At 40.7% G+C, this 19,950-nt stretch overlaps 2 protein-coding genes across 4 annotated transcripts in view; one reads left to right on the top strand and one right to left on the bottom strand.

The window, feature by feature from the left end:
* inpp4b (inositol polyphosphate-4-phosphatase type II B) overlaps positions 1-12,471 on the top strand; it is a 1,028,621-nt gene extending 1,016,150 nt beyond the window's left edge. Inside the window, exon 28 of the mRNA XM_043674148.1 lies at positions 12,457-12,471. The gene's annotated coding sequence lies outside the window, so the exon portion shown is untranslated. The remainder of the gene's footprint in view (positions 1-12,456) is intronic.
* LOC122539382 (interleukin-15-like) overlaps positions 1-19,950 on the bottom strand; it is a 210,967-nt gene that overhangs the window by 60,864 nt on the left and 130,153 nt on the right. The gene's annotated exons all lie outside the window — the stretch shown is intronic.

The following is a 19,950-nucleotide window of genomic DNA, read 5'->3' as shown; positions in this document are numbered from 1 at the left end:
TTTCCAATGCTTGATAACTCGTACCCTTCCTTATGCTGATTTCTGATTACAAACTGGTACAAGCAGTAATATCTTATCTCCTAGTTCAGCAGGCAACTTTTGTGCAATCTTGGTTCTCTGCCGAAGTACTAAGTCATGCCTTTTCATGAACCTTGTGCACCATCCAGTACTTGCCTTAAAATCCAAAATTCCATCCTTTGATTCATTTCATGCATGGATTCAGATGGCTTCACGACTAACACATTTTCCATTTTGACAATTTTCAAGTACACACTCAGCAACTATTTCTCCCAATTGCTCAGTGACCTCTGTTGGCACACCTTCGTTTTAGCATTATCTGAAATTGCTTTGATACCTTTCTCCAGTCTCTAAAAAGTTTCTCCAGAACACAAAATTCTCTTGCTGCCACATCGTTATTTGTCTTCTCTGCAACTTCAATAACTTTCAGTTTAAACATTGCTATATATTTTTAGTTTTTCTGGAGGGAATTTTTACCAAAATGATGAAGAAATTTCAAAACCTCAACGAGGTATAGGATTGTATTTCACGAGGTTGGTTGTCACCTGACATTTTCCTGCTGAATTGGTGTGAATTGTACATCAAATCGCATAATAGCACAAAAAAAATCATTCCCTCATTAACGTTTATGTACAGAAAAATACCTTGACTCACAAATGGTGGTACGTTATCTGTGAGGAACTAGGGTTGACTTTTACACAAGATATATGGAAAATTCCAGATTTTTTAATCAAAATTGGGGATTGACTTTTATATGAGATCAACTTTTACTCGAGTATCTATATGCTGGATAGCTTTCTTTTTGGTTGGCACAAATGCATGGAGTCAAATGGTGTCCTTTTGTAACATAAACATTTATGATTCTAAGCTGGTATTGATCCACTATTTAAAGTTTGATCCCTTATCAAGAGTTTAGTATGCATTAGACACTGTTCCTAACGGGCTTGTCTGTTTGCATTTGTCATCAAAACATCCAATACTAAGTATTTCCAAAACAAATAATCAAGTCCTTATACTGATCTTGAGTACTCTGCACATAGTTCTACCCCTGTGAAAATCACATTCTTAATGTACTACTCTTTCTTTTGTATCTGACTCTGCCTTAATTTACTCGAATTGTCTAAGACCAGTTGTGAAAATGGAAGCAAAACACCAAAACATTACATTCTTGCAGAGGAATTTTACATAAGAAACTTATTTTTAGCAAATTACTCTACCAGTAAGGTGAAAAGAAAATTCAACTTCATAAAGCAGAGCTACATATTTTTTATACAATTCAAACCTGGTTACAACTTTTGAAATTGTTTTCCATGCGCAAATAATCCAAAGTACTGTAGGGAAAACATTTGAAGGGATTAAATTTGACAGGCCAAAAATAGTATGGCGATTGCAATGCAGGATTTCTGTTTAGTTATTGACAGGCGCATGCTTCAACAAATGTGAAATGTGATGCCAATTCAAAATGTACTATTGTTTGCTATGCACTTTAGCAGGAGTGCCAAAATTAGACTAGAGTTAGAGTTACCACTTACAGTTACCTACTATTGCATAAAGCCAGCCTATACCTTTTAAAGAAAATGTATTCTATTTAAAGTAGACAGTAGAAGTCATTGAGGAACTCAATTTCACATGCAAAAAAAAAGGACGCGCAATGGAGGAGAGATGTGCTTTGTCCAAAAGGAGCTTTCAAGACAAACTCTCAGAAAGCTTCAGCCCCAGGAGATCTGAATATTTGCTTTACCAGGTAAAACTGCCTGGCTGATGAGCTCCAGAGGGCAGCATGATGGCTCAGTGGTAACACTGCTGCCTCACAGCACCAGGGACCCAGGTTTGATTCAAGCCTTGGGTGCCTGTGTGGACTTTGTACAGTCTCCCCATGTCTGCATGGGTTTCTTCCAGGTCCTCTGGTTTCTTCCCATGCTCCAAAGATGTGCAGGTTACATAGATTGGCCATACTACATTGCCCCATAATGTCCAGAGATGTGTAGGCTAGGTGGATTAGCCATGGGAAATGCAGAGCACAGGGATAGGTAGAGGTCTGGTTGGGATACTCTTCAGAGGGTTGTTGTGGAGTCGATGGGCCAAATGGCCTGCTTCTACACTGTAGAGATTCTATGATTCTATGAAACAAGTAATAAGATCAGATCATTATGTCAGTCAATGCAAAAGACTGAATGTAGGCTTACCAAAAGATTCAATCACATCACATGTGATTAAGGTTAGCAGATGCATTTTCAAATGCCACATCCCACCAACCGACATATTAGCAGTTGCCAGTGTCACATGTTAAACAACACAACATTTGTTTAATGCACCATACTGCAATCACACAGCTACCAACAATCTCTATAAATGTAGAGTTCCTGGTCTTGAAATGGGATTCTGATCTCTCTCCACAGATATTGCCAGACCCGCTGAGTTTCTCCAGCAATTTCTGTTTTTGTTGTTGATAAATAAGGATACACATTTAGCATTCATAGCCTCAACTTACCCTGATACACTTGAAATGACTGAATGCCTCACACACATTTCACAGCTTGCAAGCATTGTCAGCTATTGAACCAAAAGCAGCCATATCAACCAAACATATTGCATCATGATCGCTGACATATTCCCATTTCCCTTAGGCAAGCTGATGTCTAGCAAAAGACAGAGGGATGTAATTTAATTATATTGACCAGTGCACATTTTCATTTCACATATCCAAGAATCTCCAGCTGGCCAGGTTGGTTTGTGCATGGCGGAAGTCTGTGATAAGTAGATACCAGCAATGTACCTGATATTGGGCAAAGTGGGAGTACTTCCTTCAGAGGTTCCTTGTTCCCATAAAAGGCAATTCCCTCCAGCTCCAACCCCCAATTCTGTTTCCACCACCTCCAAGTCATAACTCTGTTATTTCATCCAACTTCCAATCTCATAAACCGAGCCCTGCCATTGACCTCTACTCTGGACTCGATTGGATGCTCTTCTTCAGAGACTGGCTGAACTCTAAGGAGTGGTTACTGCTCAAACTTGGTGCTCCTACAATCACAGACCTGCCAACTATCCAGTTAGCAGGCAGCTCTCAAAATATGACAAAGAGTCATAGAGATGTACAGCATGGAAACAGACCCTTCGGTCCAACCTGTCCATGCCAACCAGATATCCCAACTCAATCCAGTCCCACCTGCCAGCACCCAGCCCATATTCCTCCAAATCCTTCCTACTCATATGCCCATCCAAATGCCTCTTAAATGTTGCAATTGTACCAGCCTCCACCACATTCTCTGGCAGCTCATTCCATACATGTACCACCCTCTGCGTGGAAAAGTTGCCCCTTAGGTCTCTTTTATATCTTTCCCCTCTCACCTTAAACCTATGCCCTCTAGTTCTGGACTCCCCGACCCCAGAGAAAAGACTTTGTCTATTTATCCTATCCATGCCCCTCATAATTTTGTAAACCTCTATAAGATCACCCCTCAGCCTCCAACTGACTAGGAAAAACAGTCCCAGACTGTTCAGGCTCTCCCTTTAGCTCAAATCCTCCAACCCTGGCAACATCCTTGTAAATCCTTTCTGAACCCTTTCAAGTTTCACAACATCTTTCCGATAGGAAAGAGACCAGAATTGCACGCAATATTCCAACAGTAGCCTAACCAATGTCCTGTACAGCCGCAACATGAACTCCCAACTCCTGTACTCAATACTCTGACCAATAAAGGAAAGCATACCAAATGCCTTCTTCACTATCCTATCTACCTGCGACTCCACTTTCAAGGAGCTATGAACCTGTACTCCATAGCCTCTTTGTTCAGCAACACTCCCTAGGACCTTATCATTAAGTGTATAAGTCCTGCTAAGATTTGCTTTCACAAAATGCAGCACCTCGCATTTATCTGAATTAAACTCCACCTGCCACTTCTCAGCCCATTGGCCTATCTGGTCCAGATACTGTTCAAATCTGAGGGAACCCTCTTCGCTGTCAACTGCACCTCCAATTTTGGTGTCATCTGCAAACTTACTAACTGTACCTCTTATGCTCGCATCCAAATCATTTATGTAAATGACAAAATGTAGAGGACTCAGCACCTATCCTTGTGGCACTCCACTGGTCACAGGCCTCCAGTCTGAAAAACAAACCCTCCACCACAACCCTCTGTCTTCTACCTTTGAGCTACTTCTGTATCCAAATGGCTAGTTCTCCCTGTATTCCATGAGATCTAACCTTGCTAATCAGTCTCCCATGGGGAANNNNAATCAGTCCTTGCCTTTCCAAATACATGTACATGCTGTCCCTCAGGATTCCCTCCAACAACTTGTCCACCACTGAGGTCAGACTCACTGGTCCATTCTTCCCAGGCTTGTCTTTACTGCCCTTCTTAAACAGTGGCACCACGTTTGCCAACCTCCAGTCTTCCGGCACCTCACCTGTGACTATCGATGATACAAATATCTCAGCAAGAGGACCAGCAATCACTTCTCTAGCTTTCCACAGAGTTCTCAGGTACACCTGATCAGGTCCTGGGGATTTATCCACCTTTAACCGTTTCAAGACATCCAGCACTTCCTCCTCTGTAATATGGACATTTTGCAAGATGTCACCATCAATTTCCCTACAGTCTATCTCTTCCCTATCCTTTTCCACAGTAAATACTGATGCAAAATATTCATTGAGTATCTCCCCCATTTTCTGTGGTTCCACACAAAGACCACCTTGCTGATCTTTGAGGGATCCTATTCTCTCGCTAGTTACCCTTTTGTCCTTACAATATTTGTAAAAACCCTTTGGATTCTCCTTAATTCTATTTGCCAAAGCTATCTCAAAATCAAGAGACTTATCTCCAAAAACACATAATCAAGAAAGAACCCACGTACTCATTAATGCAGCCTTTCTCTTGGATAGACTTAAAACAACAATTAACTTATCTGATTCTGTGTTGTGAACTTCACCCAAACCAGTTCCTCCAAGATTAGGTGTGAAATTCACTGTTTGTTAATTTTCCCAGATGTACTCCGATGTCCACCGACACATGAATTCAAAAACCGCAAAGGCAGTAACTATGCAGGTTCTCTCTCTCTCTCCTGTACTGTCCTCACCATATGCTTCCTTTGTCTGTTCTTCTCCCTTTTAAAACTGCTGTTGTTTAACTTTTTTTTTCAAAGTTCCAAAACAATGCAACAGCATATAAAACAATAATTGCTGCTCCTGGAATTCGAGGAAATCACCTCCAGCACCTCAAAAAAAGGAGCAGCTCTTCCAGCCAGAAATTTTTGCCATCCTCCATCTTGGATTACCTAGAGATCTTCCCAGATGTGGCTGAATGTCTTGCCCTTGCCCAATTAATGCCTGACCAAATGGGCTCTAACGCAGCTGGAATTGGCAGGGATGGGTTACTTTTGATACTTCAGGCAAAACTTCTGGCCATGTCTGGGAACAACTGATTTACACAGAATCCTTGAGGACCAAGACCTTAGACATGCACCATATTGCTCTCTGTAGAACTAAACAATGACAAAGAATTCTAGAAACCATTTCACACCAATAGCCACAGAAATTAATCAGTCGCTAACTTGAATGACTTAATTTCATATAGTTAAAAATCGCACAACACCAGGTTATAGTCCAACAGGTTTAATTAGAAGCACACTAGCTTTTGGAGCGTCGCTCCTTCATCAGGTGGTAGTCACTACCACCTGATGAAGGAGCGACGCTCTGAAAGCTAGTGTGCTTCCAATTAAACCTGTTGGACTATAACCTGGTGTTGTGTGATTTTTAACTTTGTACACCGCAGTCCAACACCGGCATCTCCAAATCATAATTTCATATAGTGCTTTTTCAATCACCAAAGTGCATTAGCCAATAAAATACTTTACAAAGTGTTGTAATGTAAAAAAAAGTGCAACAGCCACTGTCACTTCAGCAAACTCACACAAAAAGAAATAAGCAGATGGTCTTCTTTTAATTCAATGAGGAATAAATAACTCCATAAGACATAGGAGCAGAAATTATGCCAATTAGCCCAGTCTGTTCTGCCATTCAATTATGGCTGATACATTTCTCAGCCCCATTCTTCTGCTTGATCCCCTTGGTACTCAAGAACCTATCTATCTTAGTCTTAAATATACTCGATGACCTGGCCTCCACAGCCTTCTGTGGCAATGAGTTCCATAGATTTACCACACACTAGCTGAAGAACTTTCTCCTTATCTCCATTCTAAAAGGTGCTCCCTTTACTCTAAAGCTATGTCTTCGGGTCCTAGTCTCTCCAATGCAAATATCTTCACAACATCTATTCTGTCCAAGTCATTTAGTATTCTGTATGTTTTAATTAGATCCCCCTCATCCTTCTAAAGTCCATTGAGTCCCAGAGTCTTTGAACGTTTTTCATGTGTTAAGCTTTTCATTCCTAGGACCATTCTCATGAACCTCCTCTGAACACACTCCAGGGCCAGTACATCCTTCCTGAGATTTGGGGCCCAAAACTGCCCACAATACTCTAAATATGGTCTGACTAGACCCTTATAGAGCCTCAGAAGTACATCCCTGTTTTTATATTCAAGTCCTATCAAAATAAATACCATCATTGCATTTGCCTTCCTAACTACTGACTTAACCTTCAAGTTTACCTTGAGAGAATCCTGGACTGGAACTCCCAAGTCTCTTTCACTTCAGACTTCTGAATTTTCTCCCCATTTAGAAAATAGTCCACACTTCTATTTTTCCGACCATAGTGCATGACCTCACACTTTCTCACATTGTACTCCATCTGCCAACTCTTTGCCCACTTTTCTAACCTGTCCAAATCCTTCTGCAGCCTCCCCACCTCCTCAATGCTACCTATCCCTCTACCTGTCTTTGTATCATTTCCAAACTTAGCAGAATGCTCTCAGTTACTTCATCTAGATTGTTAGTGTATAAAGTGCAAATGTGTAGTCCCAACACTGAGCCTTGCGGAACACCACTTGTCACTGGCTGCCATCCTGAGAAGGACCCTTTTATTCCCACTCTCTGTTTTCTGCCAGACAGCCAAGCTTCTATCCATGTTAGCATCTTGCCTGTGACAGCATGTCCCCTTATCTTACTCAGTAACCTCCTGTGCACTACCATGTCAAAGACCTTCTTGAAGACCAGGTAGATAACATCCATTGGCTTTCCTTGGTTAACCTGCTCATTACTTCCTCAAAGAATTCAAGCAGATTTGTCTGGTGTGACCTCCCCTTGATGAAACATAGTCTGACTTTGCCCTGTTTTACCATACACTTCCAAGTATTCAGAAATTTCATATTCATAATGGATTCCAGGATCTTACCCACGACTGAGGTTAGGCTAATCGGTTTGTAATGTTCTGTCTTTTACCTTACTCCATTTTTAAACAGGAGTGTCTTGTTAGCGATATTCCAGCCATCTGGGACCTTCCCTGATTCTAGCGATTCCTGAAAGATCACTTCAGCTATCTCCCTTAGAACTTTGGACTGTAGCCCATCTGGTCCAGGTGATTTATCCACCTTCAGGCCATTCTGTTTTTCTAGCACCTTCTCCTTGATGATGGCCACCATACTCAGCTCTGCCCCCTCACTCCCTTGAATTTTTGGAATATTGCTCGTGTCTTCCATCATGAAAACTAATGCAAAGTAATTATTCAGTTCCTCAGCCATTTCCTTGTTCCCCACTACTACTTCTCCAGTGTCATTTTCCAGTGGCCCAATGTCCACAAATATTGGCCAGAAAACCATAACTCTCCAGACCATCTTCAAAACTATACACCCGGATCTTTTACATCCAAACAGGCAGGTGGAGACTTGGTTTAACATCTTATCCAAAAACAGCACCTCTGACAATGAAGTATTCCACTGGGATGTCAACTTAGATTTTTGTGCTGAGACCTCAAGTGGGACTTGAACCCAGAAACTTGTCACTCAGAAGCAAGCTACTAACTGACACAAGACTCTATTGATGATTCCTTCCATCTGCTGAATGCCTGTTAACCATGCGTGATTAAAGGAGGCATTAGCAGAAAGATTGAGTTCCAAAACAGCAAGGCCAGCATAAATTCTTCAAATCTATATGCACATGCACACCATGGTCCTAATGTTCATTATATTTCCCCCAACAGTTTTTGTCTTTACCACCATACACTGAGTTCTTTGCTGTGTTTGTTTCTAAATAAACCACATAGCTGTAATATTAGCAGCCTTCAAATGTTCTCAACCCAGATGTGAAAAATGGTGCATTACATCTTTGTATTGCAAAGATTTTAGCCTGTCAGAAGAAACTTGTTTTTGACAAAGTCGCAAATGTAATTTATATCTATTTTCTATTCAATGCTTGCACAGATGTGAGCAGATTAGAACCATGAATGTATCACATTATTCCTATAATAACATTCCCCACCTTAGCCACTTCAAAAACCATTTTGTACCCGCTCCGAATCTCCTTTGCCAGTAGATTAAACCTTAAGAAAATTGAACTTTTTTTACAAGTATCATAGGCACTAGTTTACAGCTTCTTTTAAGAAAAGTGAGTGTAATGAGAGAAGAAAGTCCCTGTTTTTGTTTCATTTAAAAGACGCTGGCCCAAGCTAATAACTCTCACCTTAACTCTCTTCCAAATATATTATCAGATACATATCAGATTCTTAATAAAAAGGATGTGGAAAATATCAAAAACTAAGACGTTGTAATTACCAGAAAGACAAAAATAAAATAGGAAGACATCAAAATAACTTGTAGACTGGATAAAAATGAATTTCAATAAAGTATGAAGTGATACAATTGAATAGGAGAAATAAGGAGGCCATCTGCTGCTTGGATTACAAGTTCTAAATGGGATCGAGAACAACGGGATCTGGAAGTTCAAATACACAAAAAAATTAATAAAAGTAGAAGTACCTCAGCAATACCATAAAAAACAAAAGAAACACTGAGATGCATTTCTGGAGGAATTAATTTGAAAAGCATGTGACTGGTCGAAAACCTTGTTCAGACAGTATTTGGTATATTTTGCATGACTTTGCTCTTGCTATAGTAAAATGATTTACAGCATCAGAAACAGTACAAAGAATTACAAGAATTCACAGTTTATGATATCAGAATTAAGACTCCATAACTATCACTAAGGCGGACTGAGCGGATTGAGCGGATTCTTTTTGTAAGGAAATAAAATGCTGTGAGTTGGAATAATAGAGATCTTTGTGAATCATTTTATTTTCTTAAAGAGATCAACAAGAGATCAACTTGAGTGGGGAAAGTGTCAGGTCATGAGGTTGCTCTTGTGTTCAAATATGATTCTAATGCTGATGACCCACGATACCTCATGGATGCCCTACCTTGAGGTGTCAGATCTGTTTAACGTCTGTTCCATTTAACACATTGATAGTGCCACCGGACATGATATAAGGTATTTTCAACATGAATGCAGGACTTTGTCTCCACAAGGCCTGTACAGTGGTCATTCTTACCAATACTGTCTTGAACATATGCATTTCTGGCAGGAAGATTAGTGATGACAAGGTCAAGTATGCTTTTACTTCTTGTTGATTCCCTCACCATCCACCACTGACCCAGTCTAGCAGCTATGTCCTTTAAGGCTCAACCAGCTTGATTAGAAGTGCTGCTGTCGAGCCACTCTTAGTGATGATCATTGAAATCCCTCACCCAGCGTACATTTTGTGCTCTTGCCCCAGTTTCCTCCTCAACATAGAGGTGAATTGATTCACATGCTGAGGGGGGACAGTATTTGGTAATCAACTGACCTCTGGGCAATTAGGGATTGGCAATAAATACTGGCCTGGCTAGTGACATCCACATCCCATGAATGAATAAAAAAAATCAGCAGGAGGTTTCCTTGCCCATGTTTGCCTTGGCATCATTTGACTTTATGGTGTCTGGAGTCAATATTGAGGAATCCCATGGCAACTTCCGAAGCCAATGTCTTCCTTGCAGCCCAATGGTCCAGCTGTGGTAGGACTTTTAGTATGCACCAGTTTCAGTATAGTCACAATTGATAAGATTCTAACCACACCCATTGTAGTACAGTCATACATCACTTAATCAAACCAGCTAAAGTTGAAGACATTCTTGAAGTAGATCTGTAACAGTTTGGCCAGAGCCAGTCTGAAAAGTTATAATTAGAACATTTGCATGATGAACAGCAACAAATGTTGCAAAGCCCCAGGATAACTTGAAAGATTTAAGAAGTACCTGAGAGGGTTTATTAATTTTTTTGGCAATACAGAAATTAACTTTATACTGTATATCATGACAAGTTGTTCCTAACAGAGAAAATATTGTGCCAGAATATGAGGGCAACATCACACCAGGGATGTATGTGTATTGAATGCACAAAAAGGTTAACGTGAATCTGTGCACTCATGAATGCATGTGATACATTTCAATGTATCAACACCAGAAGTGGAGGGAGCCTTTACATCTATACAATATTCAATCCTCTCTTTGGGAAAAAATAGCAACATACTTATTCAAAGTGCACAGGAAAGATTGCATCACTATGTCAGATTATTTCCCCAAATTTCCCATTGTTCAATAAGTTAGTAACACAATTAATACAACCATTGCTAACACAAGCTGACCACAATTTCAACTTTATTAAGCTTACTAAAATGAATAGAGTCTGACAATGTACTGCAGTTCACTGGCAAAGCAGTTCAAAATGTGTGGACGTGGGGAGCAGCCCATAAGACATTGTCACCTCATTATCATTGCTCAAACAGTCCAGCAGAATATATGGGATTTAGTACCAAATCAATGACCACCAAATGTTAAGCAACAATGCAAATTTCCCACATTGTATTGCTGCAGTTTCATGCATCATGAATGGAAATGTATAGGTATTCCAGCACAAATTATACACAGAAAGCAAGTGCGATAGCCAACTGTTTAAACATCCTGAGGAACAGAACATTTTTCTTTTTTCTTTATTCATTCATGGGATGTGGGTATCTCTGGTTAGGCCAGCATTTATTACCCATCTCTAATTGCCCAGAGGGTAGTTAAGATTTAACCACATTGCTGTGGGTCTGAAGTCACATGTAGGCCAGACCAGGTAAAGATGGCAGTTTTCCTCCCTAAAGGCCATTCGTGAACTAGATGGGGTTTTCCAACAATTGACAATGGTTTTGTGGTCATCATTAGACCCTTAGTTCCTGAATTTATTTTATTGAATTCAAATTCCACCATCTGCCTTGGTGGGATTCAAACCCTGGCCCCCAGGACATTACCTGGGAGTCTGGATTAACAATCCAACAATAATACCAACAGGCCATTGCCTCCCCAAAAGATATTGAAGAATGAAAGAAATACATGGCCAGCAAGCTGTTTGAGAACAACCACAACTGTGCACTAGGCAGAAAGTGTAGGTCCTAAGTCCAAACAAGAATACTTGAATTCTAGAAATGTCTTCCAGATTATGCAACCAGCCCAGATTGTACAAAATCATTATTGATGGTGCTACCTTGTAAAAGGAACAGAAGCCAACTCAGACCAATTTACAACATGCCAATCAAATACAGAGAGAAAGAGGGAGAAAACTTTGTCAATGATGCGTGATAGCATCAAGTAGCAAGAAAACTATGGTGACAACAAGAACATACAAACAGAACATATACATCGCCAAAAGGGTGTACAATGACCAGAGATGTCAACATACAAATGTTATACTGAAATTTAAATTATTAACTTTGTAAACTCATTTTATCAGATTATATAATTATTGAATTGACAACATTTATCCATGTAGAGTCATGTTTGCCTGTTTAGTACAATGTTTTTTCTTTGGTAAAAAGGGGTATTGTATCGTGCCTCATAGCTAGTGAGCAGTAAACATTTAAGACACATGCTCATGATATCATCACTATTATAGCATGTAACTCTATATTTCTTCTCCACTCAAATTATCTGCATTAAATTGTTAGCCTGTTCTCTGTTTTAATCGTGAATGAGTATATCTAAGTTTTGATTTTTGCAGAGGTGCAGTTAAACAACAGTCATAGATTAGAAATACTTTTATTTTTGTTAAAGTTGTGTTACAATACATCGTGCTATTTTTCTGCGACTGACTAAATTTGGTATGAATTGCTTTTGTCCTGAAAGCAGTCAGTTGGACAAATTAGTAGTCTTTATAGTCTAATTGGGATTTTAAATATTTTGTGATTGACAAGCTTCCCCAATTAAGTTGTAACTGCAGCATATATCCAAGCTTGAACTGATAAGTAACATGTACCATTTGTTCCTCAGAAGTGCCAGGTAAAGACCACTTTGATAAAAAAAATCTAACCATCTATATGTGATATTTAATGGCATTCGCATGATGCCCATTGTCCCATGCTATGGGACAGGATGGACCAGACACTGAAATAGACTAGCTACGTAGACGCTGTGGGTCCAAGGGCAGGTCAAAGGCTGGGAACTCTGTGGCAAGTAACTCACCTTCTCTCTCCACAGCACATGCCCAAGATCTACAGGTACAAGTCAGGATAGTGATGGAATACTGTCCAGTTGCCTGGATGAACACAGCTCCAACAACACTCAAGCAGCTTAACACCATCCAGGACAAAGCAGCATGCTTGATTAGCACGCTATCCACCACCTTCAGAATGGAAGACACATCGTATGAGATACAACATTGCCTCAGGGCTACATGAAGAAGCTGTACCTAGGGATCTTTGTACATAAGATGAAAATGTAAGTAGTGACTTGTACAATTTTCACTGTACTTATTTGAAAATAAAACTAATTCTAACTTTAATTCAAATTACATAACAAATCAAAACAAAGAGAGTTCAAATCTTTTGATTCTATGAGTGACTGCCCAACATGTGAAGCAAAGCAAAGCACACAAACAAAAGCAAGTTCCAATTCGATCACAAGAATGTTCCTTTTGCATAAAGGACTTTCACACATGGTCATTTGATTGAAGCACATGCAATGCATTTGCCATGTAAGTTGCTGACATATGCTGAAGGTGTGACACTGACGTGGCATGGTGCCATCCGGCAACAGGACCACACTCTTGGCTGTTCAGTGCTCTAAACTATGACCTGTCTCCTCAGCCTGTACTGTAAAACAATGCAAACCAGAAAGGTTGGTAGCCTGTAACTCAGCACTGAAGAATCAATGGGCTGAAAAACATGACAAGCCAAAGAAGCTGGTTTCAAGTAGATGCAAAGTGAGTGAATGTCAATAAAATAAGTTAACAATCATATGTTAATGCATGAGATACATGTGTGTACCTGTTAGCAAGGCAACTTGGCAGAAGCATGCAATTCGTAAATGTTCCTGAGCTCCAAAATGGTTGTCTTGAAGGGCTGAAGTGGAATGTGAGTTGGTCCAAGAGCTGTCGGAGGCTGAAGGTGTGGTTGTACTGATCTGTGTGGATGAAAGATGGAGGAAGTCAGTGTTCATGGAGCATGCAGGGACATTGTCATGAGGACAAAGTTGGATGAAGGCCTGAGAAGCAGCTGCCAGCTTATGGCTTTGACTTTCATGTCAGGAATTGGCACCATCTAGTTTCTCAGCAAAGGAGAATAGGGGTGAATTGGGCTATTCACGAGATGTAAATACATGGGAAAATGAATATATGTTTCTCATTAGTGAGATTCTGAACTTGCTGTTTAACCTTTAATGGGAAAATCTGAATTTCTTTTCACAATGTCAAATTTTGTTTTATCATTTTTAACTGTATTTTCCCAACTTTCTCACCATTGCCCACATTATTCAGGGGAGTGGGAATTCAGTTAGGTGAGTATAATTTTCCATTAAGTTTTGAGAAAGATACACAATTGTTTGTTGTTCTCTGTACTCTAAATTTGAAGACTGAGCTTAAAAAATGAGGGAGGATCTAACTGAAACTTATAGAATACTGAAAGGCCTAAATAGAATGAATGTTGGAAGATGTTTCCATTAGCTGGAGGGACCAGGTACCAAAGGCATAGCCTTAGAATAAAGGGAAGACTTTTTGAGGGAGATGAGGAGAGAATTGTATAGAATTCATTGCCACGGCAGCCTGTGGAGGCCAGGACATTGAGTATTCTTAAGACAGAGATGGATATGTTCCTGGACTGTTAAGGGGATCAAATGTCATGGGGACAAGGCGGGACTGATGAACTTATCAGCCATGATTGAATGGTGGAGCAGACTCGATGGGCCGAATGGCCTAATTTCTGCTCCTTTGTCTAATGGTCTTATGGTGTTAAATATTTGATTAGCTAAATTTCTACTCATCCATCGCTTATAATGATTATTGTGATACTTTCCAAGTAAAGGGCTCCCTCCAGTTTACAAAGCGTCAAGAGCTTGTTAACAAGAATGAATTTTGGGCATTGGTCCTAAAAGTCCAAAGATATTGCATAAGATGTAACTTGCACTTTGGTTACAGAACTAGAAGTCAATATTACTCAAGATAAAGCAAGATTTAAGATTAAAGAAATTTGAAACAAGCATGTGAGTTTGGATTACAGATGGAGACAAATGAAATGTTTTAAAACTAAGCTGTTTGACCACCTATATATAATTATGTTGCATAATAAACTGCATCTTGTGAAAGAAAGTCATAGAGACATATTCATACTCCATCCTCCACCATAGACTAATGTAAAGTCCTTATAGTAGCATAAGAAGGAAGATTGATGCCAGCATTTTGTCTGAAAACCACTCAGAGATTCCACATTCAACAATGAGGGTGCTGACACTTTGAATTCAGCTTCCAGAAGCTACTGTTGCCCATGGACCTCAGAGTTCCACAAAGCAGAGAAATTAATTAAAGCAGAATTTGACCACCAATAGTTTGCACTCAAACACCTGGACTGGACTGGAGTGATTCAGCTAGGAGAGTGTCAAGGTAGCTAGTGCTGTTTTCCTTTGAGGACAGAAGGCTGAGGGGGAAACCAATTGAGGTGTACAAAGTTCTGAGGGTCATAGAAATTGTAAATACTGGGAGACCTTTCCCATTAGTAGAGGGGTCAATAACTGGGAGAGGCAGATTAGTTTATAGTCATAGTGAGTAGAGATTCCTCACCAATTCCCATAGTGCACTTTGTCTTTTTTCTTGAAGATGGTGGCAATAGCAGTGTCCTGGGGATTGGTAGAGATTTCTTCTTTGTTCCAGATTTCCAGGAACAGTGATGATAGGTAAGCTCTGCTCCTCCAAGTTTGAAAGTTTCCTCTGGAATCCCGTGTACTCTTGCAGTGTCTCCGGTCTTTCTGTCAAATGGAGGCTTCAACTTCTGTGACATTAGGTAAGAATCCATGATCATCTTTGATGGAGAGTTGGGGGATTTCCTCAAATATGTCCTCATCGACGATTGTATTGTGGTTTAGGAGTTCTTTGAGGTGTGTTCTCTCCATCCGAGACTAATGTTTCTTTCTCTCTCAAAAGAATGCCATCCTTACTCAACACCACTTTGAGGCCAGGGTGTTGGTGGCACTGAAGAAACCTTGGGGGTTGTGCTTGTCAGCAAGGAGTTGCAGCTTCTTAGATTTCTCAATCCACCATTAGTTCTTCTTTGGTAACTCCATCTTTGTTGTTTTATGAGATCTCTTCTTTGCCTCCCTGAGGATATTGTTTTGCCAAGCACATAATTTTTCTCTTCTAGTTAATGATATCTTGGATAGTCATTCTCGTTGACACAATCTTAGTGTTTTCTGGTCTTGATGATTTATTCACAACATGACATGATGGCTGTCTTCAGCTCTTTCCAACTCATTAAAATTAATTCTTTGGTGATTTTGGTGGAGACACTGTTGGAAGATTGCTAGTTTGTTTGGTCCTTGAAACTGCTTAACATTGAGCTTTTGTCTAAACTGTAGCTTCATGTTCAGTTGTTCTGGTGGCATTTGATGGACCTTGAGGAGCAGATGATCCAATCGTTTATCCAGCAGTCATCTGCCCTGATAATGAGGGTGTCCTATTGGTCTCAGGATCGAACAATATGTAATTGATCATGTGCCAGTGCTTTGATTATGGATGTCTCATCGAAGCCTTGAACTTGTCTTTTTGGTGGAACTGTATGTTGTTGATGACCAGTTGTTGTTCTGCATATTTGATAAGTAGGAGAATCCCTTGCAATTTGCAAGTCTTTCCTTTCTGATAGTTCCTTTCTAGAGTTGGGCACCTTTCCAACACTGCTGTTGAAGTATTCAAGGAGAATAATATTATCTTCCTTCGGAATATTGGTGAGTCTAGTGTCCAGGCTGGAATAGAAGCTTTCTTTAGATTCATCTGTGGCATCAAGAGTTGGGGTTTAGGCACTCACAACTATTGCCTTTTGGTTTGTGGCGAGTTAAAGATGGAGAATCACAAAGCAACCGTTGATGTCAACAGGGAGCTCTGAGTGTCAGTTGATGAGCTTTTGATAGTAAATCCAATTCCATGTGTCCTAGGTTGATCGTCAGATTTTCCTCTTCAGAAGGTGTAATCACCACTTTCTTCCCTCAACTGCCATTTGCCTATTTTTCAAGTCTTCTATTGTGCAGCAGTATCAGTATTAAGATGCCTGAAGAAGCCTGCTTAGTCATCAAGAAAGCTGCCAAGATGCTGTCCTCTTCCTTTTCCAAGAACAAAACAAATGTGATCTATATGGACTTCAGTAAGGCGTTTGACAAGGTTCCCCATGGGAAACTGATTTGCAAGGTTAGATCTCATGGAATACAGGGAGAACTAGCCATTTGGATACAGAACTGGCTCAAAGGTAGAAGACAGAGGGTTGTGGTGGAGGGTTTGTTTTTCAGACTGGAGGCCTGTGACCAGTGGAGTGCCACAAGGATAGGTGCTGGGTCCTCTACATTTTGTCATTTACATAAATGATTTGGATGCGAGCATAAGAGGTACAGTTAGTAAGTTTGCAGATGATACCAAAATTGGAGGTGTAGTGGACAGCGAAGAGGGTTAGAGCTGAAAATGTATTGCTGGAAAAGCACAGGAGCATGAGCCTGAAGAAGGGCTCATGCCCGAAACATCAATTCTCCTGCTCCTTGGATGCTGCCTGACCTGCTGCGCTTTTCCAGCAACACATTTTCGGCTCTGATCTCCAGCATCTGCAGTCCTCACTTTCTTCCAGCGAAGAGGGTTACCTCAGATTACAACAGGATCTAGACCAGATGGGCCAATGAGAAGTGGCAGATGGAGTTTAATTCAGATAAATGCGAGGTGCTGCATTTTGTGAAAGCAAATCTTAGCAGGACTTATACACTTAATGGTAAGGTCCTATGGAGTGTTGCTGAACAAAGAGACCTTGGAGTGCAGGTTCATAGCTACTTGAAGTTGGAGTCGCAGGTAGATAGGATAGTGAAGAAGTCATTTGGTATGCTTTCCTTTATTGGTCAGAGTATTGAGTGCAGGAGTTGGGAGGTCATGTTGCTTAGGCCACTGTTGGAATATTGCGTGCAATTCTGGTCTCCTTCCTATCGGAAAGATGTTGTGAAACTTGAAAGGGTACAGAAAGGATTTATAAGGATGTTGCCAGGGTTGGAGGAATTGAGCTACAGGGAGAAGCTGAACATGCTGGGGCTGTTTTCCCTGGAGCTTCGGAGGCTGAGGGGTGACCTTATAGAGGTTTACAAAATTATGAGGGGCATGGATAGGATAAATAGACAAAGTCTTTTCCCTGGGGTCGGGGAGTCCAGAACTAGACGGCATAGGTTTAGGGTGAGAGGGGAAAGATATAAAAGAGACCTAAGGGGCAACTTTTTGGATTTGGAGGGATATGGGCCAGGTGCTGGAAGGTGGGACTAGATTGGGTTGGGATATCTGGTCGGCATGGGCAGGTTGGACCGAAGGATCTGTTTCCATGCTGTACATCTCTATGACTCTATAACTGAGTCAAACTTCATCACCTACATGCCAGTCTGGACCTAGAGACTTCCAGATCTCACAATGTTGTCCCTATTGCCTCTTGCTGATCACTGCAGGGCTTGTGTAGTCTGTGTAGGCAGGTTGAATTCCTCTAGGTAGATATCTTGTGCAGGGAATCTTTTAACATTGGAATGCTGTTGCACATCAGCAGACTCATGGTCCTTGTCAGAGGTGGATCCAGTTCCGGTGGCAAGGAAACTTCAAAGACTGGGACCTCCCTATTGTTGCAGCCTTCATTCACTGTTGCACCCAACATCTCATGATTATCACATGATATACAAATATCTTCCACCTGCATTACCATTGAGGACTTGTTTTGGACTATGCTTCCTCCCTTCGACCTTACTGTCATGTGTGGCTCTGCTAGGAGTTGAGAACTCCTAATGAAATCACTGTTAGGATCAATGAACACTCAAGCCTCTCCACCACAGCAAGATGGCAAACCACAGAAAAGGTTTACAGCCATAATCAGTATCCTATTGAAATCTCTTGCTAAGGACAGACTTCCTATAAACTATGATGATGTCTTTGGATACTTCTTGCAAAATCTCACATTATCACATATGGATTTATCATACACTCCACCCCTTGTTTTCTTTTAACCTTTAAGGATAGCTAGACAAATTTCCTATGTAATTTTAACACGGTTGACTCTTTGTCATCTAAATTTCTATCCCCCCCCCAACAGGAAATAGTACATCTTTAATTTTTTAGTGGAGAGGTTATGTTCCACTAAAAGGATACAGCAGTGTCCCAATTGTGTGAGTTACAAATTCACAGATTTTCCTAATATAATACAATACAGCACAGGAGCAGGCTCTTAATCCTACCAAGCCTGCGCTGATTACTAATGCTTATTTAGACCCACCACTTATTGCCCATGCACAGTAACTATCTCTCTATTTGCCTCACATTTATGTGTCAATCAAGATATGTCTTAAACATTACTAACATGCGTGGTTCCAGCACCTCCACTGGCAGTGTCTCCCAGCCACCCATGACCCTCTGTGTTGTTAACCCTCTCCCCTAACCCATGACCCTCTCCCCTAAACCTTGCCACCTCACCTTGAACTTGTGTCACTTCCTATCAATAGCTCTCATAATTTTTTAGACCTCTATCCAGTCGTCTCTCGGCCTGTCTTTCCAGTGAAAACAATCCAAGTTTATTCAAGATCTCATATTTAAAACCATTCAGATCAGGCAATATCACGATAAACCTTCTCTGCACCCTCTTCAAAGCATCCCGATACTATCAACGGTACCTCCAACCTCTGTGTCATCTGCAAATTTACTAACCCACCCCTCAACCTCCTCATCCAAGTCATTTATAAAAACTACAAAGAGCAGATGCCCAACAACAGAACCCTGCAGAATGCCACTCACCATTGATCTCCAGGCAGAATACTTTCCATCTACAACCACTCTCTGCCTTCTGTCAACCAACCAATTCTGAATCTAGACAGCCAAATCTCCCTGTAAAGATTCCGTATCTCCTGACTTTATGAATCAGCCTACCATGTGGAACTTTATCAAATGCCTTGCTGAAATCCATGTACACCATATCCACTGCTTGACCTTTGTCAACCTGTCTCGACACCTCAAAGAACTCAGTAAGATTTGTGAGACATGATCTGTACCTCACAAAACCATGTTGACTGCCTTTAATCATGCTATGCTTTTCCAAATAGTCATAAATCATATCCCTCAGAATTCTTGGTAAAACCTTGCTGACCACAGATATAAGACTGACTGGTCTGTGATTGCCAGAGATTTCCCCATTCCCCTTCTTAAAAAGAGGATCAACATTCGCTTCCCTCCAATCCTCTGATACGACTTCTGTGGAGAATGAGGAAGCAAAGATTTTCACCAGCGGCTTAGCAACCTCCTTTCTTGCTTCCTGGAGCAACCCAAGATAAATCTGGCCCTGGGGACTTATCAATCTTAATGTTTGCCAAACTTTCCTGCACATCAATTTCCTCAATCTCGATTTGTTCAAGCCTGTTTTCCCACTCCTCGAAGTTCTCATTCACAACAAGGTCCCTTTTCTTAGTGAAAACTGAAGCAAAAAACTCATTTCGGGCTTCCCT

Source organism: Chiloscyllium plagiosum, chromosome 32, assembly GCF_004010195.1.
Source record: "Chiloscyllium plagiosum isolate BGI_BamShark_2017 chromosome 32, ASM401019v2, whole genome shotgun sequence".
Taxonomy (NCBI): Eukaryota; Metazoa; Chordata; class Chondrichthyes; order Orectolobiformes; family Hemiscylliidae; genus Chiloscyllium; species Chiloscyllium plagiosum.
The sequence above is the reverse complement of the archived record's forward strand: the minus strand, read 5'-3'. Positions and strand labels throughout refer to the sequence as shown.